Here is a 26,877-nt window from a genome sequence, read left to right on the forward strand (position 1 = left end):
CTCCTTCAGAAGTAAAATAATGATGTGTCCTAAGAGGTAAGTCAGCAGGCAAACCATAACATCATGATCAATGTACTGCTGCCTAAAACACCTCACTTATCCCTCCTGTATCCTCTTTCAAAACAGAACAATGTGGCAAACATTTTTCAGAAAAAAAGGTCCATGCTGGGGAAGCACAAACCTTCCTGTTCTATCTCAAAGCACTGAGGAATCTCATCCTAAATCTTGTCTTCACTTAGAGTACTGACTGTGGTTGTCTCTGCCTGAACCACTGAACTATCAAAAAAAATTTTTATTCAGAGCATGAGGTCCTTGGAATAAGATCACTCAAGTATTTGTGAGTCAAAGGACTGGGGCTTGCAGGTACAGGTTACATTCAGGTCACTGTTCAGTTTGCTGTTGAACTCAGCATTCAAAAGGGCAGTACCACTTTTCTGCATTCAGCAAGGAGAGCTTTCCAAGGTGAGTATCCAAATTCACTGCTCAGTTATTCACAGCAAATAATCCCAGTGCAAATAATAGACATCGAGTTACATCTTCACCACAGCTCATTTTCAGATTGGTAGTGGGTTTTGCTTTTTCTTGTATGAAAAAAAATCATGCAGGTTTGAATTAGTTTACTTTGTATTCGTGGTAGAGAAAACCTTTTCTTAGTCCCTTTCAATTAAGAAGAAAAACAGCAGGACCATGAGGGAAGAGAAAATCTGAGGAATTCCTACAGAGCAAAATGCAAGTTCACAAATGTAGCCTCCTTCATGGTTCCCCCCTCTGTGGGTATGTGATGTTGGTGGTATTTGTAATTATACATCTATCAGTAGCAGCACAAAACATTTAATTATATTTCTGACACATTTATTTCCATACCCTCTGATTCCCTCAAGTTCTAGATATAATCACCCTGTTGGACTCCAGCCCTCTATAAATCACTTGCTCAACATGGATTGTCACTTCATTTCTATAAGCCAGAAAATCCACAGTAAAGCTGGAGGTACCAAACCCCCCTTTCTCAGCAGCTTCTTTACATCTCAGGCACACACCTGGATGACATTAAAACATCAAACCTCCTGCTGCAAACACCCTGGTACCCACCTAGAGCTTCCTTAGTGCTCCCTCACCCTCACTTTTATGCTAGAGAGAGTAAAGGTGCTCAGCTCTACATATCAGATTTCTTTCCTGAGCACAGAAACATCCCCTTTGTTTTTGTTTTTAAGGGCTTGGAGCCTTTATGACACCAAAACCTTTCCATAATTTTTTTTTGAGTTAAAATAGGGGAGGTCACCCCCTCAAAGTTTCCGTAGAAGATAAAATCTTCACTTTTCTGCAAGTAAAATATAAATGTTTGTCAGTTACTTAGAGGAGAATGTAAGGGGGAAAGTACTCAGCATTTAAAATTCTAGGAAAAACAACACTTCTTTCAAGTGATGTTTGGCTGAGTAGTGACCTAAGAGAGGCAGAAGGTGTCTGTTGTTTTGGTATTTGTTAAAACAGTGTCTACTGTGTAAACAACAAGTATAAATATTTTTCCTAATGCAGTCAAAAACTGATTTTTATTTGGTGACAGCTTTAACAATTCTGAATTCTGTAAGAGCCGAGAGTAACCACAATTATGTTCAGCATGGCAAGGGATTAAAAAACCCTTCTTATAAAAAACATCAAGGTACACCCTTGAATTAACATGCACAATGCACATGTCATCACTCTGTTACAAGCATCATGGTATGTGACCATATTCATACAGAAAGAACAAATGAGCCACTGAGCAAGTGTTCTCAGAAATTTAAATTTCACTTTACACAGCACTGGATTTATAGAACCTGTACTGGCCAGAAGATCAAACATAAGGCAACCTAAGGGGAAAATACACGTATCTGGTATTCAAAAGAAGCACAGTATGACATCCCCTGTGAACCACACTGTGCAGTATTACTTTAATTGCTGCAGAGGGGAAATCTCCACCTTGAGAGACAAGAAGTGAGTGAACCTCACAAGTGTGATTGACTCAGAATCCCAAGAGAACAGAAAAATGAAACTCAAGTGTCCTGAGATCCACATAAAGCTGCTGTCAGCAGTACAAACCCAGCCTTGGTGCTGTGTGGGAGATTCTGGAGCCCATGGGACACCTTAAATGAACAGAGAACACCAAGGAGGGCACCACAACAGCCTGCAAAACTCACCACACCGAGGGGGGTGGTGGGTGATGTGCTGCACCTCCATCTGCCACAACAGTGACACGTTGGACTGTCCATATGGAAACAGGTGACCACTCTCAAACTGAACAAATGTAGGTCTGCACAACTTTTCTGTTTTTAAACAGGCAGCTTGATCATCTTCTAGAAAATCAACCTTGCAAACCAGCAAGTGTTATGGTTTGCTGGATTTTTGGCAGCCACCTGGCTTCAAAACAATTGGTTGCTAAAATATTGTCTGCAGTCATCATTTAAGGAACATATCCTTATACATTTCTAGCTCACCCTGAACAGCCAGAGGTTTCATGTAGCACAGACACAAAAAGAAAAAAGAGAGACACAAACTGCAAGAAAAACCCACAAAACAAGGTACAAATTTGATAGCACTGTAGCAATGTATTCAAATGAACTATTGCCCTGCTACCATCCCAACAGGTCCCACAAAAACACATCTGCATTCCTACTTGATAAGTTATCCACAGCATTCCTAAATCAGTGAGCTTACTGTTGTTTATGAGCAAAACCAGGTACAACACGACAATAAACTTATATAAATCTGCATACTTTAATAAGGCAATTAATTTATAAAGTAGATTCTACAACAAGGGAAGTAAAAATATATTGATGCAAAGGGAAATTTAAATGTTTAGGTATAACTCAAAGTCTGGTTTTCTACTGCATGCAGTAAGAATTTTCAGTGTTGTTTTACAAAGGATACACAGATTGGATTTCAAGTCAATATATGCAAGCATTGATTTGGTAGTACAAGAAACTTAAGTTTTCTTGCCACAGCAAAAAAGCTTTGAGGAAGGAGGAACTTGTATCCTGCGTCAGTCCCCAAGGTATCAATTCAGAGCTCTTCGTAGCCCTGTGCATAAAGCACCTTTGACTTTTCTTCCCCCTTTTCTCACTTAAATGTTTTTCATTCTACTCCTGTATGGAAGCATCACTGTAGCTACAGGACAGACCTGGCCCATTTCAGCTCCTTAGGTTTCCAGGCAATGATTTTGGAAACACCTTAAACTGCATAAACCAACTCTGAATTTGGAAGCAGCCTTTAACTTCAACCACAGCCTTTTTCCAGTTACCCCCTCCCCAGACTGCTCAGCCTTGTATCTGAAGAAGCATTTGAGACACACACGAGTTAGATCAGGAAACCAAACTGAAATATGCCCATCAAAAATACATATTTAGTTTTAACCTGGCTCCCTAAGGAAATGCCTCTGCTCACACAAAGGATGAGGCAAGACAAGCCCAGAAGTGCCACCTTCAGCACTCGCAGCGTTAGTGAAATTACAGCTTTACTAACTTGACAGGAACAGCACATACACTTGTTTGTCCAATTGTGATGGGATTAAATGGAGCAGAGTACTTGTTTTGGACTCCCACTAAGCACTTAGTTCTTCCTCAGGTATTCAGACAAATAACAGCAGAGTCTGCATTGACATAAACAGACAAAACAAGGAAGGCTGAGCAATGTGACCTAAATAAAATATGAGTTGTTTAAGACCTGCAAGGAATCCCCAATGATACAAACTCTTAGATTAAATGTTAGTAAAAAGAAAAAAATTCTATTAAGCCCTAATCTGTGTCCATCAGAGTGTCATTACATTTCCCTCAGTAAATACTAAAGGTGCTTCGAGTGCCATTTCAGGGGCATTTTAATGCTTCTTGGCACCTTGGTAATAGTGCTGAAACAAACAGAAGTGATGGCATATTTTAAACACTACATGAGTCTTCCCTAACCCCAAAGACCACTGGAAAACTGGTGAGGGTGGAGGGTGTGTAAGGCAAAAATAGATTAAAAGAAAAATTAAGAGACTTCTTGGAAAATGTCAAAACTCCTAAAGGATTTCCCATTTTGCCAGTGCCCCAGGCAGACCATCTTTTCCAGCAAAGGTTCGGCCCCTGATGGGCGTTTAAGAGTCTTTCCCTGCAATAACAAAATTTGGTTTTGCAAGGTAAATAGCTTTGTATTCAAGCCCCTTCCATTATTTCATTCACCTTTGGCACAGACCAAGAAATAGAAGACAATGGAGAAGTATGTGTTGAACATATTCAGGTTACAAACTAAAAAACTTACTCTGCCAGCACATTGATGATATTTTAAGAGACATAAGTAAGCATATAACTGGATGCTCACAACTGAAGAGTCAAACAGCACAAGGAGCTACAGCAGGCCAGGAAAAATGTTATGGTTATAGGAACAGAGAGATCTATAACATTATTAGACTCCAGTTGCCTTCCTACCACACCACTCTTTCAGATGAGCTTCTAAGCACTTGAAAGCATGATCTTATCTAAAACATTAAATGCTGGAATGGTTCTTTATTCCTCCATAATTTAGAATCACAGCAGTAAGACTGGTGTCTGCTTTGAAAGCCCTTGTACCTTTTAAGAGCCAGATGGGGAGTTCTAGGACACGATTTCGGTTTTCAGTGCGGACTCTGGATTTGTGTTAAGGGCTGAGTAGAGTTATTTTATTCATTTTTGCTGTGGTTTCATTTATTTTATGTAATTATTTTTAAAACATACATAATCAGAAGTTTATCAAAGTCCCTGCACACAAGATATACCAGGTCATACTTTGTTATGACCACACTTATCACCTCTAGAATTCACAGAAAGATGGAACAGTCTTATCACTTTATTATCTCAAGATCCCTTATCCTACTGTATAGAACCAGTAGATAAACCTTGTACAATCTACAAGTGATCTACAATCTACAAGTACAGTTGAAGACAGACAGGGGAAGGGGGAAGTTAGAGCTGGTAGCTGAAACTCATATGCACTGATAATAAGTGCTGTTAGACAGAGAAACAGTATTGGTGTGGTCAGCAGGGGCTCTTAGTACCAGTCTGGGAGACACTGTCTTATGGCTGTACCCATGACCTGTGAGAGAGTCACACTCTAAGCAAGATTTGAGCTCTGGATTGTCCTAAAAATAGTTAATTCCATAAAAAGAAAAAGAGAACCATCTCAAGCTCCCCAAAACACCTAGTTTCAATTCTGCAAGACCACATCCACAACCTTCCCCCAAACACTTTGTCTTGTCAACAAGGGCCCCACGTTCACCCTTGTCTTACTCATCCTTCTTATTGCCTCCTTCTCTCTCCAAACCCAGATTCCCTCCCCTGGAGGATCCACATGGCCAGGTCATGTTTCCATGTCCTTTTTTCATCATCTTCCTTGTAAAAACAGATCCTGGGTCTGTTTCTGAGTGTTGCAGAGCAGTGAACTAACCACTCCCTCAGAACCTTCCTGTGCACAGCACAGATCACCCAAAACACCATCATCAAGGCTTCATTAACAACAATTTATCACTAGTTCATTGTCATATGGTCATTACATTATGGTGTTGCACAAAACAGTTTGCTTATATTTTGCCTTCAAATAATCCCTGTGCTTACTGCTGATGTTCAAGCACTATTTTGCAAGCTTCCTAGTTAGATTTTATGTCAGATTAGTATCAGATTTAAGCACCCTATAAAAGAACCCATCCTCCACAGGGAATTCCCAAATCACGGACACAAATTGTAATGCAGAGGGTAAAGAAATTACCCTCTTACCATATAAATTGGATTAGATAATCACAAATTTATCATGCACAGTCAGAGATGTATCTCAGAATTTTAAAAGACTGAGATTCTTCAAAGCCCACAGAAGAACAAGAGAGAATGGAAATGCACATCATTAGTTGCTTTGTGCAATTCTCCCTTGACATCTCCAAGTTGGTTTTCCCATCAGCACTGAAACAGTGTCTTAGTTTACCAAAACAGCCTCTAGTTCTAAGTCTGGTCTCATCTAAATCCATCTGTCATAAGTGTTACTTTTGCCTCAGTGACTACATGTGGTTTGCAATTACTTCATACTCAGTGATAAATCAGCAATGGAAACAACGATCTTGGATCAAATTTCACTAAACGCAAACAATGTACACAAAAAGCTGTCTGGTTTTAAATTCTGTTACTCTCCTGACTATACACTAATACCTTTCTTGGAAGTTCACTGCTCTCTTCACTGATTAAAAAAAAAACAAGCAAACAAACCAAAATCCCACACACCAAAAAAAACCCCCACAAAGATACTTAGCAAATAAAATTTTCTCATGGCAGTGTTTTCCTGAATATTGTCTTGGGCAAAGCTGTGACTGAAAGAGCTCAGGCAGAACTCAGGTCCTGCTGCCAATTTATCCATAACACCTTGTAATGCTGTCATACAACACACCACCTCTGCCAATGTTTTGTTTGCTTCTCAACCTAAAACTGTTTCTCTTCTCATTCAAAATTCTCATCAAAAAACAACTTAGCAGAGGATCTCTATCTGCACCCTTTGTATCCATATTTGGGCTGTGTATGAAGAAATGAACGTCCAAAATGGTGCCCCAGAAATACACTGATAAAGAATAGAGTTAATATGCAATAATTTACAGAAGAACTAGGGTAAAATATTTATTTAACTTTACAGAAAGATCTTTGGTATTTTAAACTATTCATAAAGTGTTTAATTGATGTATGTTTCATTTCAACATAAGTTCTGCCACTCAAAAAAAAAACAACTACAGCTCATGACAGGACTTCCAGGGCACAGGGAGCTCTACCCTTCTCCTGCTGTCCATCACACTCAACCTGTGAAGTGCAGCTCAGAGACCCAGTGTGTGTCATCACAGGAACAGGAGACACGCTAGAGAACACGAATAAATGCATTTTCCATTAAAGATAATGACTTTTTAATTCAGTGGGAGTTAGATCAGACTGTAACTAGGAATCAGAGTTCACAAAACCCCAGATTGAACTAACCAACACACAGCCACACTGCTACAGAACTCCAACTCCCATAAAAAGTCTTCCTTTGTTGAAAATCTGCTATTTATGCATTCAAGTCATCTAGAAGACTGAAGAACATAAATTATTCCACCACACATTGGCAGTAAATTTGCATTTATTCAACTGGCTTCGGATCTGATTGTTTCAGGTGGCAGAATAGGAAAAACTTTGATGTTTGACTAAATCTTAAAGTTTTGCCATCTGTTCACAAGCAATTTGCCAACAGAAAGACGCCAAAATTCATTTAGCATTTGTCAGGAGTTGCTCGCTCTATTATTGATTGTGCATGACTGTAAGACAAAAAGCAGCTCATGACCTGCCTGGGTTACAACTGACAAATGATCAGACTCACAAGTGTGAGTTAGGGAGGAATTCAAGTGGATAAAATAAATACACAGTAGCAACAACTCCAGCCCTCCAACAGACTCAAATAAATAAGCAAAGGTTTTATTCTTGCAGTGGTTTGAGCTGAGAATTTACCTCTTCACACAATAAGGGAACACTCACAACCAGCAACGATTCTGACTGCAGAGGAATTGATTCTGTGAGTAAGAAACTGGGGCCAAGAACAAAACCTGAACAATGTGAACCACTGAGCAAAATCAACTTGCCAAATGCCTACACGGAGCTGAATGTGGCTCCCCAACTTGGCTTCATTTTTTTGATAGGAAATATCCTTTCATTCACAAATTCAAGTGGGTCTCATTCATGCTGGCTCTGCCAGATTTGTCCAACAGAGAAAAAATGAATATATAACAGCACATCAGGCAATTCAGGGTAGTACACACAAAGGTATCTTCAGGAAAGAAACCCAAACAAACAAGGGGAATGCAGCCAGCTTGTTGAAAGTTTTCCACATCTCAAATATTCAAAACATCAAGATGGAAAATAAAAATATTTCCAAACCTAAAAATGTTTCAATTAAAATTGTTTGTGCACTTCATTGTGAAGGATTCAAAATCCTAAGAAAGCACCCAAATACAAGAGAGGGACTCAGCTGTTTCCAAGACCACCACAACAGATATTCCATTTTTAGTTTTTGCCAGCTGGCTTATAGACTACATCATCTTCTGAGCTGTTGGAGCATTTCTAATGGCTCAACATTCTTAAAATCCAATGATACTCATTATAATAGGGACTTCAATTATAATTTAGCTGTAGAACAAAACATTACCAAAAACTGGATACAGAAAGACACTTTAGATTCCTGTGCTCAGGAAGAAATTCTTGCTCATTTTAGCTGAATGGTCAGCAAGCAACATGAAAAGCAGCAGGAGTTTAAACTATTAATTTTTCTTTATTCCAAAGGCTTACTCATTTAAGAAATCTGACCCCCTCACAAAAATATATAAATTATATCTTCAGAAACTGATAAAGAAGGCTTGAAAAGGAGTGAACACTAGTGGTAATTGCCTCTAAAATTCCAGCCAGATGATTAAATTTGTAGTTGTTTGGAGCATCCTTAATTGTAGCTAATGCTTTCCAAAAAATAAGAGGCGAATTAAAATGGACACTTCTTCATTCAAATGAGGGCTTCTCCTCTTTTTAATATTCCAGTCAGTTTAACAAATGAATAAAAATGCAGACAGGGCAGAGGACAAGCACTGCAGCACCCAAATGAAAACTAACTTCCAATATATTTGTCATTTCACTTGCAAGTGGTAGCAATTCCTGCATTTTTGTACACTACTGGAGAGTCAGAAAGCAACTCCTTAAGAAGCTTTTTTCGTTAAGGAGTTTAAGAAGTGTAAGTTTTACTCAACACTGACGTTCCTCCCAACACAGAGAGATAAGGACAGGGTTGTACAATGTCCTGGGGAGAACAACTGCTCAGCAGAGCCTCTCAAACCCTCCTGGCTCTGCACTGATTAACTGAAAACAGGTACAAGTTAAAAATACTTGTATTTTTACCCTCTGGCTGTTTGCAGGCCCTGGCACATGGTAATTCACCCAGACTCCTGCTCCAGTCTATGTGCATATACAAACAGGTCATTATCTTTACATTTGCTGCACACACAACACTAATCCACAGACAGGTAGATTTTAAGGAGAAAGAGACTTCCAGCCCAATAAAGTCTATGTTAATAGCAACAACAATGATAAAAACTATCTCAAAAAGCACATTTTAAACAGATATATTTCAGAAAAAGAAGTCTTTATGAAGATACAATACTACTTCAGGCATTATTTTAAAGTCTTCCTCACAGACTTGTCTACACAGAACCCACCACAAGATTTCGGGTGTTTTAGGTATCCAGTGCATTAAAGCATTGTTCAAAGTATTTTATTAGGTCTTATGTATATTTATTTTTTTATTTATTTTATTTTTATTTCTCTGGCTGCAGAGAAAGGGAACTATTTCCATTCCAGCTCCAGTTGATTTGCAGACAGAACTCTTTTCACCCAGCAGTAGAAGCAATTACAGAAAAAAAGAAGAAAAAAAGAATGGCTAGGTCAACAATCTCTTTTTACCGTGAAATCCAAATTTTGGGATGCAGAGATGAGGGCAGATGTGGACTGAAAAAACAAAAAGGCATAAATGACAAAGCTTAATAATGTTACATCTTTGCCAAGAACCACTGCTTGTTCTTATCAATTGCATAAGGCACCAGAACAAGTATTTAAGACTTGTTCCTAGTTTTAAGTGCCCTTTAAATCACCCAAGGCAGTCTTTAGGACCAGGATCTCACAGGCAGCTCTTCCTTCATCAGTCAGATCCTATTGCATTTGACAACTATTGAAAAGCACAGATAATACTTCTCCAAGTGTGAACAAAATAAATAAAATGTGCTGAGGTCAACGCCACAATAACAGGAAAGACTGAGGCTCACAGAAACAAGCAAAGCCTTCAACACAAAGTGATCTGGTATTTTATGGTAAGTTCAAGAAGAAAATAAAAATGAAAACAAAATACCAACAACAAAAAGAAGTAACCCTAAGAAACTCAGGATATTCTCCATTAAATGCTGTCATTGCCACGTTGACAGATGATGTATTGGATGGTAAATCACATTGGAAATGGACTATAAAAACAACTTGTTTGTGCAGTTATGGAAATGGTGTATTTTGGAAGTGTGTCATTCTATCCCAAGCCAAAATACAATTAGCAAATTTAAAGTTATATTGCAGCTCTTCATAAAGAAAAACAGCTCAACATTCAGAGTATGGACAGTTTGCAGAAATTATATTGTGAACACATTTCTTCTTCTTTATCTCTGCAGAGGCAATTCTGATTCAGGAATAAGAATAATAAAATTAAATTTCAAAAAAAAAATGTGGAAAATATATACACACACAACTGCTCTGTCAGTGGAGACTTAATATTTGATGGTGGCACTTCATGGGGACTTCAGGGGTTGTTGTTTGTTTGTTTTGTCTTTGACAGTTGCATTCAGGATGGAGAAATCAACTTTCAGGAAGATGAGTCTTGCTCCAAATTCAGCACTGAGGCTGGAAATTACTGCATGTACATGTGTATATGCACATAAATATGATAAGGGGTGAGTGTGTATGTGTATATTTATATATATCATTGTAGTTTTACCACAGAACCTTTTAATCTACTATTTGCAAGGTACCAGGAAGATGAGAGAAAGCCACTGCTGCTCCTCTCAGCATCTATGGCCATGATCCACCTTCCCAAAAGTGTTCATTGCCCCTTTTTCTTTTTTTTAATCTTTTCCCTCCACAGGCAGCTATTTACATACAGCTTTCAATTTGCTGGAAAATCTTAAAACAAACATATGCGCAGCCTGCAAATTGAGAACATCCTCAGTGAGATGGAACAAGAATATGGTCTGGATGTACAGCTTGATTTTAAAGTAAATGACAAGGTCAGAATCATTTACCAAAATGGGCTGTTTAATCATCCTCTCAAAGCACTTAACATTTTGTTTAACTTACAGAGGGGGGAAAAAAATAATCCAAGCAGGAAAAAAAAAAAAATATGTTGTGTATTGGCTTAGAAGAGCCTGACTGTGAACAGGATTGCTTGATACTCTCTAAACAGGAAACCTGACTTCATTCAGCTGAACATAGAGGGAAAAAATTTAAAATTTCTATCTGGAAGAGTGGATGAGAGAAAATATGAAGACATATTAAGTCTTTATTTTGGTAACATTTGAGAACATCTGTATCCTCTCAGCCCATATGGTGCATCAATAAGACCTACATTTCTGGTGCATCAGCCACTGTTAGTTAGGTGATGCCACTTCCTGAGAATCACCTGAGCCTCATAAAACATCAGTTTGTTATTTTAGGTATAAATAATCCAGGGTTACACAGTAACAACGTGATTCAAAGGACTATTAATCAGTGGCACAGTGGCATAAAGCTCAGCAGAATGATCCATTACAGACAATGAATTCTTCCAGCAGATTCTCCAAGTTTCACGTTTTCCAGATGGCTCATCAAGAACACAGAGACCACAGACCTGCTCAGGTTTGCAGACTGACTAACAGAACAGCAAGCAAAGCGGGGCAGTACAAGCAGAGTCTGGTAAAGCCAACCTGGATCTTTCAATAGTCACTGAGATTACTGCCCCAATGTTTTAAAATTTCAAGCAAAAAAACCATCAACCTCCAATCACCCAACACAAAGTTGCCTAAGTCAGTTTTGCACACTGCTGCAATTGGTGTCAGTAGTTGCTCACTAAGCAAAGATAGTTAATTATAATAATAGTAAGATTACATTTAACTATTTATTTCCATCAACTACACAGTTACCCATGTAGGAAGGGAAGAACCTGTGAGGACGTGGATGGCTGCAGGGTGAAAATACCACTTTCCTGTAACTGGTAGGAGGGTTTGATTCACTTAATCTAATTTCTCCCCACAGCCAGAAAATATAACCAGACATGTACCTGAGGGAGAAGCATCCCGTCTGAAATATAGGGTTGATTCTAATTTTTTTCGAGAAATCAGAGAAGCCACCCATCAAACACACACACACACACACAGAGACCAATCCTTTAAAGGCAGGAGCAAACTTGCTGGTACACAAGTGACCAAAGGCTGTAACTGTTCATTTGCTTGGGCTGAGAACAGGCACACTGGAGACACCAATGGTCAGACATCTGCCTATGGCACGTTCCTTTTCACACAGGAGTTACAAGTCTCTGAGGAATGGGCTCTGTAATGAAAATGCCAGCACAGCCTCCACTAAAGCAATCCTCAGATGTGCTACTTAAACGGAGGGAATCACAATGTCCAAGAAAATGATACACTGGGGAACCAGTAAAGATGATTAGTGAGGCTTGGCACGAGGAGTTAGGCAGACACGCTTTTGGAAGAACCTACTTGCCAGATTTATTCTGACATGCCATCAGTATTCAGGTGGCACCAATTACAGCCTTATCAGCCACACTATATTGTAATCAAACCATGTTTCACCGTGGTGACACCCTGACCAGGATTTATCAATGCCACTGTGATGTCTGTCACACCCTACCTGTAACACCAGCACAGTTCAGTCTTTTTCACTGGATACTAATGACAAAATTAGGCAATTTATGTAAGTCAAAGTCTTCACCCATCATTTTCTTGATTTGTACAAACTAAGATTGTATTATAAGAGTGGTTTTGACCAACATGTCATCAGCAAAAGATTTAAGTTAATTGCTACTGACTGGATGAGAAAAGCTGTCAGTCCTCCTCAATTTTATTTTGCAGGTGAATGACAAAGTAATGACTCTGGCTGATGGATACATTGAGAAAGACAGTAAGATGCAGATTACACTTTAAAAAGTACAAGATGCTAGCAAAATAATAATTCACTTTTGAACTGTATTGGTTATTTTAGTTATGTTTGGACACAGAATATACTTAATATTTTAGTGATCTGCATTTTGATAGATATTTATCATGCACACAAACTTGTGGGACCACAGCAGCTTTTCTTTGTGTTTGGAAACTGCTCAGTGATACTGAAAAACCCCTTCCAACAAAATATTTATCTTCAGAAACTGTAGCAAGACAAAGAGAAAAAAGGATTTTTAAACAATAGATAGCCCACCCAAACTCCTTTTCATTTACAGGAATGGAAAACAGACTGAATTACCTAATCACACACAAGGAGAGTTTGGCTTCTTGTTGGGGTCTATTTTTCACTGCAAAGCTAATTTAGGTAATTGTCATCTGGGTTTGTCTATTCCAAGACTGAGCAGCCTTATACCAAAGAATTAATAAATACATGTTCATTGCCACTAGTTTGGGATCCTCAGTGTCCATTAGTCTGAACCACCCAGGATGGGCATCTGGGGAATGGAGTGGAACATGCTGGGAATGGGATGATCACAGCACAGCATTAGCTGTTAAAATTGCCTTACTTTCTGTATGTATCTCTGGCACACACCTGGGTACCTCCACAACAGCTCAGTACTGGGACTCCTCTGGCATAAAGAGACAGGGAACACACAGCACCTGCTCCAAACCTACTTCCACCCAAGGACACACTGGAGTGTCTGGTGTGTGTGTGTCTCAGATCCAACCAAACCACGAGCAGCCAGTGAGAAATTCAGACAGAGACACAATGATTAGCATAAATATTACCTCATAAATATCTAAGTGTACACATAAATGTATGCACACATACTCTATATTTACATGTTAATGTATGACTGAATGATGTCACCAAGAAATCCCAAGAACATAAGGAGTTACTGAAATTGTCTTTAAGAATGAATTTCTGATTATTTCTCACCACATTCCAGTCTGGTAGGAGAACAGTTCCTTGGGATTACAACTCCCAGGTGAAATCCTTACCCCACAGACAACCAGGAAATCTTTGTACTGGCTTTTTAAAGGGCAAGACTTCACAGTTGGTAAAGTAGTATGTCCTCTCAAACTTCCTTAACCCAATTTCTGATTGTTTAGGCAGTTACTTACACCTTCTTAGTGATTTGTTGACTTCACTCCCCACCATTTGGATTGCTCTGTGTTTAGCTGTATCAAGGAAACCACACGTTTCTGTATCACACATTTTGGGATTCATTACAGGGCAAGTTCAAAACAATAAAATCAGAAATTGAAAGGCTGCCATCCTGTGAGAAGCAAGGAAAGCATCCATGCCATCCAGAACAAGATGCTGAATGTCTGAATAATGAAGAAACTGTCATAGATTTCCCTGCTAATAGGAAAAGGCTATCTTCCAGAACATTGCCCAAACAATTATTCCATTCTTGTAAGAGGGGAAAGCCAGCAAAACAACAACATATCAGCTGTTCAGGCTGCCTATTTTTAGGAAAATGCATTTCACTTCTCTGGAAAGAGCTTTTTATAATTCACATTCCTAATGAAAAAAAAAGTCATCTTTTCTTAATCAAGTTGTACAACTAATCAAATGATTAATCACTTTGACTGTTACATAAAAATTAGTCCCTATTACATACATTTAAATTTGGGAGATTATAAGCTACATAAATTTGAAATTTAAAAAAAAAAAAACTAAAACAAACTAAATCCTCACCACTTCTCTATTTGCTTGCAGCCAGACTGAAACAAAACTTTACATGAAGACAAAGAAGGAAATTGCTCTTAGGAACTCCACACAATTAAGTTTATGAAAGACCTAAGCAGTGGACTGGATTTGGCAATTAAGGCTTTTTTCAAGTAATTTATAACAAGGCTGATTACCATTGCCTTCCTGGATATAAATATAGATAAATCTCTGAACAGAAGGATACAGTGCCAATTCAAGATACCCTTGCCAGTTGGATTTTGCCAGAATAGCACTGAAGGACTCATTTCCTGGGAAACCAATTTATGAAAAGCATAAAACCTTTCATATCCTAAACAAATATCAAAATGAAACAGTAACTTAATGACTTGTTAATTATTGTCCTGAATGCTTATTTCTGTTTTGAAGCTTTGGAATCATAAACAAAGAACTGAAAAGAATTAATCTGAGGGCTATTGGTGCAAACCCATCAGAGATTTTATTAAACAATAGAGCAGCCATGAACACAGCTAAGTCTCTGCTATTATATATATATATATATGTTCTTTTGAAAGAGATGACATATGGAATTGTTTCAGCAGCAATAGCCTCCTTTAGGGTTTGATCTTGCACTCACTGATGTAACTAAGTCCCCACTGACTTGAGTTATGCAGCATCAGGGATTTAGGAACTCAACTACTGTAACCCATTTATTTCAGATTCCTAAATGCACTATTCACCACAGGCATTAAAGGCAGAGTGGGACAAATAAAGAAAAAAAAAATCAGACTGGTAGTCTGTTCCATGAGAAGCCATTTCAATGAAGAACTTAAAGCCCTCTCTGTTTCACAGCTGGAAACTGCTGGGGAAGCCCCAGTGAGGTTTGTCTTTAGCATCTCAACTCAGCCACAAAAGGATTTATTCTGGAACATGCTGCTGCAGAAGCTGCTTAGGCAAACATGTGTATGGGTTAGAAAAATATAATCAGAACATGATGCAGAGCAGATTTCTCTCTAAGACACACTGAGGTACCACGATAAACAGGAATAGATACACATCTCTGCATCTCTCTGTGATTCCATTTCCTCCAACTTTTTATCAAAAGGCAACTTCTTGTCTTTATATTAAAAACTTTTCGCCCCTCTTTTTTAAACTTCCATCATATAAGTGCTCCTCTTCATGAATATTTTTTTCCTTTTTACATCTTCATTTTTGGGTCAGTTATGTAAGATTGTGTACAGTCCTGTTTGCAATATTTAATTAAAATCCAAGTACAGTAACAGCAGTAAAGCCAGGCCAGGGGCTCACCTGCAGTGCCTGGGCACCAGACCAGTGTGCAGGGTTCAAAGTCAGTGCCTTCACAAACCTCTCATTAATAGCAGGTGGCTGTCAAATATTTCAGAAAACAACCCAGAGCTTCCATCATATGTTAAGCTTAAAAAGGATGCAGCAGGGAAGTAAGGAAAGTTTATGTTGTGACTTTTGATATATGTGATAATTGCAGTGATTGACAAGAGTCTGAGGAACAAGCAGGAAGCTCTGGAGGTTTATAATACACTGACATTTGCAGGCGAGGATGACTGTCACAATTGTCAGAACTTTAATAAATATGTTAACTTTCCAACTCCTGCAATAATGAGATCTCTTCTGCTTTCTGATATTTTGTTATCAAAACTCCATTATCTGTCCTTCCCAGCCCAACATACAATGAAACATTCACAATGAGTCACCTTTTTAAATGTGATCAGAAAAAAACCCCTGACATTTCAGGCCTGACTCTAAGGTGGGCTGAGCACCAGAAATGCTTATGGAAATAAAGGGAAACCTCAAAGGCTTCAGAGTTTCAATTCCACCCCACTCTTCACATGGGCCAGATCAGCAGGAATTATGCTCAGAATAAAGCAGAATTTTCTTCTACAAATCTAGGTTTGAATTTCCCCAAAGCTTGACCTATTTTTTGTTTTGGTCATCCCTCACTTACAATGAAAATCCAGGATTTACATCAGAAGCTTACAGAATCCCCAAAGTAGTTAGAGTTTTTCAAGAACAAAGCAGGCAGAGCAACACTCCAGAGGGCTTTTCTCACTTATAAACTGCCTTATACAGCAAAGACTAGTTTAACTCTTCTCTCTACCTTCACACAGAACTGAGCCCTTCAAAGTTTGACAAGTGTCAGATTTACCAAAGACCAAAAGGTTACAAATGCAGAAATAAAAGATAAACACCTCAGCCAATTAAGTGCAGAACTGTAAAGCAATACTACCCAAAGCAGCCTCCCACAACGTACTGGCCACAAAGAATAATTAGATCATCTCTAAATCTAAATCACTGCTATTATTTTAGGGATCATGCTACAACAGAAGACATGAAGACATTAGCTGTGATTAAGGAGACTAAGGAGCTCTCAAATCAAATGTGAGAAATTGCTTTCACACAAGCCACGACTGCTCATCACACAGCAGAACTACAGGAGAGCAGCTGAAGCAGCAAAGACAGAAAATAAAGTACTTCCATGCATTCCCTGTTACATAAAGGGTCAATAAAAGACCCTTCCCACCAATTATTTCTTCCCATGTGTGGAAAAACTACTGGGGTCTGGGACTTTGGGAGAAGGCATGTTATGAGTTCTTGGCAGTGCTTATACCACTGAGCTCCCTACCTGAATTTCCACTTTAGTGAGTAAAAAAAAGATAATTGGGAAGTCGTTCTTACTAAAATATCCAGGGAAACAACTTCAGAGAAAGGAATTTTCCCCCTTCCCAAAAAGAGGGAAAAAACCCCAGGTTTTAAAGTGTGCATAAGCAAGGAGAAGGATGCAAAGCCTGAGATAAAGCCATATAGCATTTCCCCAGCCTAAACATCATCGTTCTTCTGTTAATATAATAAAAACATTAACATTTAAACCAGAACTTGACCAGAGTGCACAGATAAGATTTCAATTTTGAAAATTCAGCTAGGGCTCAAGTTACTGCTTTGAAAATTGCTGTATTCATACCATCGGGGTTGGTTGTTGTTGCTGGGTTCTTTTTAAATGAAAAAATCAAGCATCTAATCAGCTTGAAATTATTTTTGATTCCCTCTTCAGTTTAAAACAACAAAATGAAAAACAGCAGCAGCACAGAGCTAGTGTTAAGGAAAAAAACCCCAGTGTTTTGACAAATAGCACCCACTATTTCAGGTGGGAAATGGGATTTGCATAAAATCTATTATAATTTTAATGTGTGGGGGGGTTTATTTTGCTTAACAACCTCCACAGGTATATAAATTAAATTACAGATCTGCTGCATGTGTTATTAAATGAAAGTCTGGAGTTGTGCTGGAAACTGAGCTACGGGTTTCTCTGACACAGTTCAGGAAAAAAAAATACAGAATAATTCCTAAAACAGCAGAGTATGAGGCAACCACATAGGAAGAAATTACATTCCTACCTGCTTTCAAGGGGCAATTCCTTCCCACAAGTCCAAAAATAATGTTCATTTTGCCAAAGGCCTCATAAGTGCAACTTTGTGCCAAGATAAATATATTTTTTTTGTTGATCGAGTCTCATTAAGCCAATAAAAATATTAATTAGCTGTGAGCATACAGCATCACCATTTCATTACACAAGCACATCATATCAACATAACCTATCAATATAACCATATAGATTGCCCCGTTTCTTGTCTTCGAAATTCTCATTTTAAATGAAACATTTTCTGTAATTAAGAGAACTGGTTATTTCGCTCACAATGACAGCACTGAAACATCATTAACCCTAAAACCAGCATAATTATAATTAATTTTTTGCTGGTTTGCTATTACTTTATTGTCCTAAGACACATTCACCCATTTATGTAATGCAGTTCATAAAAAAATAAGTTCTACATAGATCAGACTTATTAGATTCTCTCATCATGAAACATATGTATAAAATCAGTACATCTCAGTATTTCTGTGCAATTGTAAAGCACTAAGTCATCCTGACATACAGTATGTTACTGACAACTTCTAGATCCCATATAATTGTGAATTATTTCTTTTAAACCAACCAATTTCCGTAATATTCCACTAACAAAGAGCAGATTTGTTCTGGAAATCTATAGAGGAACCATTTCTGCAAAACCTTCAACAGGTAAAAGGACAAGAAAAAAAAAAATCAGCAGGCTCCTGCAATATTCTCTCATAAACATCACACAGTCCCAAAGTTCCTTTATGCTTGGCTGCAAAATATTTGATGTCAAGATCGTTATTTTCATTGTAGCACAGTGAAAGGTCTTCCAGCACTAGGGATAATTTTTGCAAGTTAAGACACATTAAAGGCACATGTAATCATACTTTCTCAATCTGAGCTAGAATTTAAAAAGATATATATTTCTGCTTAAATTCTTGATCCTTCTGCCTCTAACTCCAAATATCTCTAAAGTGTAATAAGTCCCACTGGTCTAATTTCAGGTTACCAGCTCATTGGTTCCTGTTAACAAGACAATTTTCCCAAGCATTTTTCAAGTCTACTTATTTAATAGCATTATCATTGTCTTCCAACTGCGTTAATGGACTCCACAAAAATAGACCTTTGTAATGAATATGCCTGCTCTCACCTCAGTTTTTAAACTCCTTGAAGAATTAGGTCCTTAAAGCTGAAAAAGTAATTCACATGTCAAGTTCTGCTGCCACTGAACTCAAGAGTCCTGTTGGCCTCAATATCTGCCCGATGTAATCAAGAGTAAGAACCTCATTATTGCCCAGATCTTTGCTTTGTGCTATAATGCATTTCTCACATAACAAGCATAAAACCCTCCTTCTGCTCAATGCACAATCCTCTGCCTTTGCATTCCACCAGCACAGCACATCCTGAGAGACCTCCCCAGCTTACTCATTTACCACCAATTCCCCTTAAAAGTCAAGAGGGAAATAAATGCTCTTTCTTATCTGCTTGCTGCTTCAAAATCAATCCCTCAGATACCCAAACAAATAAATTGCTATTTCATCAAAGGACAGAAGGAAACAAGTTACTGGCTACTCATGACTTATGAGGCATCTTCAGGTAAAGTAATCCTGCTGAATATTTCATCCAATTATGATTCACATACCTCAGCCAACTGTATCAGACAGAAGATGAGGATAGACATTATCTTTGATGAAATGTCTGAATATCCAGTACAACAGTATACTGCAATATCAAAACACATAATCAAATAGTTATTGTATTGAACAGGCAGACTTATGGTTTCAAGAAATCAATGCAATAGATTCAGAGACAATTTAATGTGAAAGACTCGATCGTGTTGTTTGCAGTCTGGTTCTGAGACATTTCCTTGGAATTAAAGAGCATGAGCTGCATCCACAGCTTGTTCTATACAGCATTAGGATGGAATGGGGACCTCCCACATAAGGAAAGCAGTAGGATTGTCACACTTAGAAACATCGCAGGTATTGTGGAATGCAAAAACCCTTTCCCTCCAAATTACATGTCTTAGTAGGTGGTGATGCATCATATTGGAAGAGCCTGTGAGTACCCAGACCTTGAACAGAATTAATGTTGAATCTCCCTTTTACCAAATAAAATAAGTTACTGGACTTTGATCCTCCTGAATCCCATCACCAACAGCTAATGAAAAGCTGTCTAAAAGCAGCAAGAAAAATTTGAGGGAAAGATTAGATTCTACCAGGTAGTTCTGGTTTAAGAAAACCAGAGATCACTAAAGTTATCCCTACAGTACACAGCCAGCAGGGCAGTGAAGATGATGTTACTACTGATTACACTCTGTAGGGATGGACAGAGGAGCAGAAATCAAACCAATAAAGTGGAAGGGGATAAGGAGGCTGCTTGGGGACACCAAAGAAATCTCAAGTAGGGAAAGGTCTAACTCTACAACTCTTAAGGGTGCAGGGATGACTCTTCCATGGCAATTTTCTCTATTGTCATGGATTTTTCTTCTGCACTTCAGTAAATACACCATCCCACGTAGTCTGAAGAGACTGACACAGAGTTGGGTAGGAATCATTAGCTAATGGCACCCAGATGCTTGACAGCCTTACATAGAGCACTCAATAATGCACATTATCGAGAGAGAGGGAGCAGGAGTTGAAATTTAACAGCAGCTCAGCCCTCAAAAATAAATAAAATCCTTCCGTACAGTTTGACTTTTTCCTCACTGAATTCTCTCTAGAGCTATTTTTAGCCAGCCCAGCTGCAGAAGCTGGTGCAAAACGTCAATACAATCTGTAAAGCCAAACCTCCCCGTGTCAATGGCACCGACAGACAGGGCTGCCCTCCTCCAAGGCACCTTTCTGCCTAAAAAGGAGCTGCCAAAGCAGCGTTTTGTTTCTTTAGAGGAAGGGAATAATGAGCACTTTCCACAGGACACCGAGGGCTGGGATATACACAGAAGGTCTTTGATTTCCCAGCTTTAAAAGCCCCTGCACAGCCCTCCAGGGAGGGCTTCTCCCTGAGGCACCAGTGGCCACAGCAGGACTGGCACGAGGGTACCACCACCACTGGGCAATACCCCACACACAGCCCCTTCCCAGGCTCCTCACAGCCTCCACCTGAGCCTCACCAGTTGCCAGGCAACAGCCACACTGGGATTTTCTACATATAAAAAAAAAAATTTACCAAAAAAATTAAGTAGAACAAAAAAACTTGAGACGGAAAAAACTCCACCATTCTTCCTGGTGTTTCCTGGTCTAACAGCCCAAAACACACTTGACAGGCTTGGGGAACCCACACTGGAGACAAGATCAGGAGGGAAGCCTCAAAATATTTTATACCTTCTACTCTTCCAATACTTTTAGATTATTATAATAGTCTATCTACAAGACACTTTCCCATGTGATGTTTAATGGCATGTTTTTCTTGCTTCATTTTGCTTTGGCGTCAGATATTTTTCTCATCTACTTGAGAGAAATGAGTATGCAGGGAATCAGAGGGAGAAAATACGTGGAACCAAAGTTGTCACTGTCTCTAGACATTGGTTTTGATAAAGGACTGATAGGGGAATTTAAGATGCTCTGTATTTTAGAAGGGAAAAAAATACTCTTACTGTTATTCAGGGGCAATGAGGGAACATAAGGAAGAGTTAGACTCTTATTAGACAATCCCCACGTGATGCTTTCTTGTTACTGGTCATCTTATTGTTGAAAGCTAAGAAAAATATTTGTTTATTTTTAAATCAAAAGGCCTTACATTATTGCACCAATTTAACCAGTTATTTTCTTGCAAGAAGAGACCATAAACAACAAAACCCAGCCTGGACACAAAACACAAATCTCTACGTTGATCTCGCTGCTCTTGAAGACATTCACATCTCTTTCACCGTGCTTAGGCACATCTACACCACTTCAGCCTCAAGCAAACCAGAAGCAGGAATACTAAAATATTTTCATATTGTTTCTAACTCACTCAACAGAAAGGATTGCTAGAAATTTCAGAAAGATGGGCTGCAAGTCTTTCAGCTTATTTGTCATAGCTGGTTCAGAAGCAAAATTCTGATGAAACCCCTTTCTTGTCACTCCACCCCCTCAGAACATTGAGAATTAGACAGGTTTTGATAAACCAGCCACAGAAAGTGGAAACTTTAAATAAGAAGGTTTCTAAACTTGCCTAACTTTCTTTAAAACAAAGTAATATTCTACTTCAGCTGTCATTTCCAGCATTTACATAATAATGCAAGTCAGAATGCCATTAACTACCTCTCCAGTGCAACAACAAACAGCCTGTATAGAAGCACGTTGTTAATTTCAGTCACTTCTTCCATACCCACATGAGAATTTTAAACAAAAAACTTCATCTTAAGTGGAATTTCATGGCTTTGGCACATCATTCCAAAAGCATGCACAGACACAAAGCAATCACAAGTTATTTTATACCTTCATTCATATGTAAAGTTGGAACGAGGAATTCTCTAAAACCACACAACATCTGTATTTCCATAACTTGATATTTTTGTACGAATATTTTGACAAGCAGTCCTTGACTATTACCATTTTTAATGACAAGAGACGAGGGGAGGAGGAGCAGACTGCAGATGTTGATCTGCAAATTAATGCTAAATATTTTTTCCCTCCTGGAGGTTTATCATATTACCACATGAAACTTTCTCAGAAAGAAACAGGTATAATGCAGGTCTGAAAATCTGTGGAAAGTTCCAGTGTACCTGCCACATTTATTGTCTTTAATGAGAAGGAAAGCAAAGCAGCTCAGACTCAGGATACTACATCCCCCATTCCTCATGAATTCTGTGTGTTTAGAGCTAGGAGGCACAAAGGTAATGGAGTTAGAAACTTGCATTTTACCAGCATGTCTGGAAGGAAGGACAGTCATTGATACAAGCAGTTTGTTTCTAATGGGCCTTGCTGTGGAAAATTAAAACTCCAGCTCTGCAAATCTTACCAGTCAGAAGCTTCTACCCTCTATTTTTGGCCTAATTCACTAACAAAGCAAGGCTTAAGCAATTACAGTACCTGTGTTTCTACCAGTCCTTGTAGTAATAACTTAACCTGTTATCCAGCCTTAATAAAGTCAGTGCAGGGGTAACAATCTCAAAGATATTAATTTCCCATAAGTTTAATGAAATAATGGATAACTCCATCTCAGGTACAACCTGTTCTTCCACTGCAAATCCTTCAAAGTATTTTAACAGAAAATGGGATGTAGTTTTACTTATTTATCAGCCTATATTTTCCTGTCTGATCATAGTTACTATTAGTGCAGCTGTTGGCTTGACACCACTTCAGAGATACAGCTCACTCTAAAGGCATAGAAATTCCAGTCTTTTTACAGTGATCTTCCCTGGTGAATATCTCCTGTGTGCTGGCCCTAATAACCATTGGGAGGGGATTTGTGTCTATGGGTTTAATTCAAGTTTTTTCACATTTTCTAAACCAGTCTTTTATTTCCAGCAAAAACACCTAATATTTAATTTTTTAACAAGTGTTTTTGCAAGAGAGTTATTGTCCTTGATAGCACAATAGCAAGAAACTACGGAATATGCTACTGTTGACTTTTTACCTGTGTGATAATTTTGAAATAATAAATATCCAAGGAACACAACCCCCCCATGCCACAATGGTTTTGAGCTAAAGGCTGGTCCTGCACACAGATTATTGAGATCTTTGGAAGAGATATAAACATTTTAGCCAGGGAAAGGTCAGGAATATGCCCACTTGTGTCCTCTGGGGTGTGTTACATCACCTATTATTACTTCAAACAGTTTTCATCATTACAAGTTTCAAATCCAACTTTAGGCAGCTCATGCAACTCAACACTATGTGAGTTCTAGTCATTAAAATTGCATACAGGAACTCTACCAAGGACTAGCACTTATTCCAAAGAGTAACTGGGAGTAGGGAAATAGTTGTTAAATGCTACCAAACAAGGAAGCAAGAAGTTGCTCAGCCTGATATACCAGAAAATGCATCTATTTCACATCACTGCCTTTTTGCATATTGGGCCTCTGGAGTCATCTGTAAATGACACCTCAAATTGCTGTGACCATCCAAGGCTGCTGGACCCAGACCAGACACGACCTCACCCCAGCATTTCCCCTTAAATTGCTCTCAGACTCACCGGGCCCAGCAGAGCTGACAGTTCATCACAATTTGGGCAGGGAGCATTTGGCAGATTGCTCCTGCAGTGGGAGGCAAAACAAATGAACTCCATTTTCACAGGATCAAAGGTTTATATGTTGAAGGGAGACGTGGGCACCTTGCTAGCGTGAGGAAGCAATAAAATGTGAGTTATTATCGCAACAGATTTTGCTTCAGAACATTATATGATAGTTTGGGACTTTGCAAGTTGCAGCTCATGAATAGTAAACTGTGATTGATTTGTTTTCCCCACATGGCATCAAATCATCATCATGATATGAGCTCAGCAAAGGCTGCTTTTAATGGAGTGAAGAACTACAGAGATTTCTCAAACTAATGCGGAATAGGAAATCTGGTACATTGAAGATACACTACTAATTATGTAATTAACAGAATCATCCTTCTTAAATCACTGTGCTTCTAATAGGAAAAGTCTCTACTAGTTTTGATGTTAAGCCTCACTCTCACTCATATCCTCACACAGGGCATTGACCCCACTTTCTTTTTTGTGCACTGTCCCCAGCTGCAGCTGCAGATTTTATTTGCCATTATGAAAAGAAGAGCAGCAGAGAAGGGCATCTGATCTAAAGCAGGTAACACTCCCATACAGTGCACAAGAGAGCACCCAAGCTGGGGAGGCAGACCCCAGGCTCAGGGAGAAGGATGCCTAAATACTGGGTATTAACTGTGGAGCATCCACAGTAACATCTCTGTGATCTAAGCCTGGGGATTTGCTTAAGAAAATCCAAGAGATCTGTGGCCCAGCAAAAGCCAAATCCAGGTATTTCAAATCCCCCATTCCTGTGTCTCTTTCCTTTCCTTTAATACTGTGACAGTTATTAAGAAAAAGGAATATAGATATATATATAGTTATAGTTATGAAAGAAAGGAATAAAATCACAAAAAAATGAAATAGCAATTTCTTTATAAATCACTTCATAAAGAAAACTTCATTCTTGAACAGGCCTGAATTGTGAGAAAACACACCAGGCCTATGTAAGGTGACAGCTATCATCCAATCTGCAGAGGAAGAAGTGATTATGAATTCTATTTTCCCATTGACATGTAGTGAATACCGTGATATTTCTGAGTTATAGCTCTCCTGCAGAAGTCCTGTATAGGAGCTCTGAATGCTTAATGAAACAGAATCACCTTTAAACAGCATCTTCTTTCTCGTGCATCCCTCAACCCCTTCTTCCAATTCCAAACAACTCTGAATTTCTAATAAGTTTGCTCACAACCACCATATCCCAAGTCAAGAGGTGTGTTGGTAACATGTTAGTTCAGACAAACACTGCACTGTTGCCTTTGAGGAGGTGACCCACCATCATAATGTGATCATGATGTGGACCAGGGAATCACTATATGCTCTATTTCTACACAAAGTCCAAAAGGTTTGTTTTCCAGGAGTGGAAATCACCTGCTTCAGCCTCTCACAGGGAAACTTTTATTAACCTTTTGTCTGTTGAAAAGTTCGACTCCACTGAAACCACACAAGTTACAAAAATACTGCTGAAAAAACACAAACCAAAGTACTCATGTTTTTTCCAGCCATGAGGTTTGCTGTGTAAAAGCAAAGCAAACACATGAGGGCAGTTCAACACAGTCTGCAGTGGTTTCAGGAGCAGAGGAATGCTAAAATCCTCAGTTCTCATCCTCTTCTACAAAATCTCTCTGCAGCCTTAGTAGACAAGGGTAAGTCACACAAAGATTTGCTCAGCATCTGTTGATAGCTCTAAGTACTCAGCACTTAAAAAAAAAAAGAGTCAGATTTTGTCTACAAAGAAGGATCTCTTTAAGTGTCATTAGTCTGGTGGTTGTTCTAACCTCCTCTGCCAGAACTTGAGGATAATAAACAAAGAAATGTCATAAGAAAACGGAAATATATCTTTATAAAAACTCTCTCCCTCATTTGCAACGTGAAACGATACCGGAAAAATGCTCTGTTATCACCCACTGCCCCCAGGATATAAACAGAGTTTTAATGGATTCATGCAGGAAATCCATGGAAGTTTATCCTCTGTAAACAGCTCTTCTTCCTATTCTATCAAAAGCTATTTCAGCATCAAGCAGCACAACCACCTCCCCTGGTGAATCCAATTTTGTATCTGCAATCACTGCTCCCAGATGGTGGATATTATCAGTCAAGGATCTGTTTTTAATAACAACTTGTTTGATCTGTACAGCCTATTGCAAGGAGCAGATCCCTCAGGCACAAAATACTTTTCACTAATATTTTGCAATTATCATAAAAGGGGGCTGTACTAAACCCAGTCTTGAAGAGATTCTTCACAAGTTTAATTCAAAAAGAGTAGAAAACAAAACCAGATGCTACATTAGAACCAGAAGAACTCCATGTCTTCCAGACCTTTTTAACAGTGGTCTTACTCAAGGGGGGATAAATAAAATATCCATAAATATACACACACCACCGGGGCCACCCAAATTTTGTCCTTTAGTTTTCCAGCTGTGGAGGTGTTTTCTCTGCAGTCCATTTTACAGTTTCTTGTTCACAGTCGGGGCTTTAAATTCAGCTAAATTTTTAGCATCAGGAAAAAAAAAAATATATGAGTTTTACACACCTTTGCCATGGAAGATGTGGTGTGAACTGAAAAGTTTAAGTACCACAGGTTGTCCTGTACTGGTGAACTCACTCAGGAAATTATATGTAATAAAGAAAAGTGAACAGAATTTTATTAGTTAAGCCCTCTTGAATTTATGGGAGAAAACTTGTCTTTCTCACTTTTTATTAGCAGCATCTTTTCAAATGCATAACTCCATCAAGGCTCTCTTCCTGCAGTGCCACTGGTCTTGAACATGGGAGGTTCAAATGAAAACCAGGAAAAGAAAAAAAAAAAAAAGA

Source organism: Pipra filicauda, unplaced genomic scaffold (genome assembly GCF_003945595.2).
Source record: "Pipra filicauda isolate LSUMZ 115617 unplaced genomic scaffold, ASM394559v2 scaffold80_size11013439_pilon, whole genome shotgun sequence".
In the NCBI taxonomy this organism is placed as follows: Eukaryota; Metazoa; Chordata; class Aves; order Passeriformes; family Pipridae; genus Pipra; species Pipra filicauda.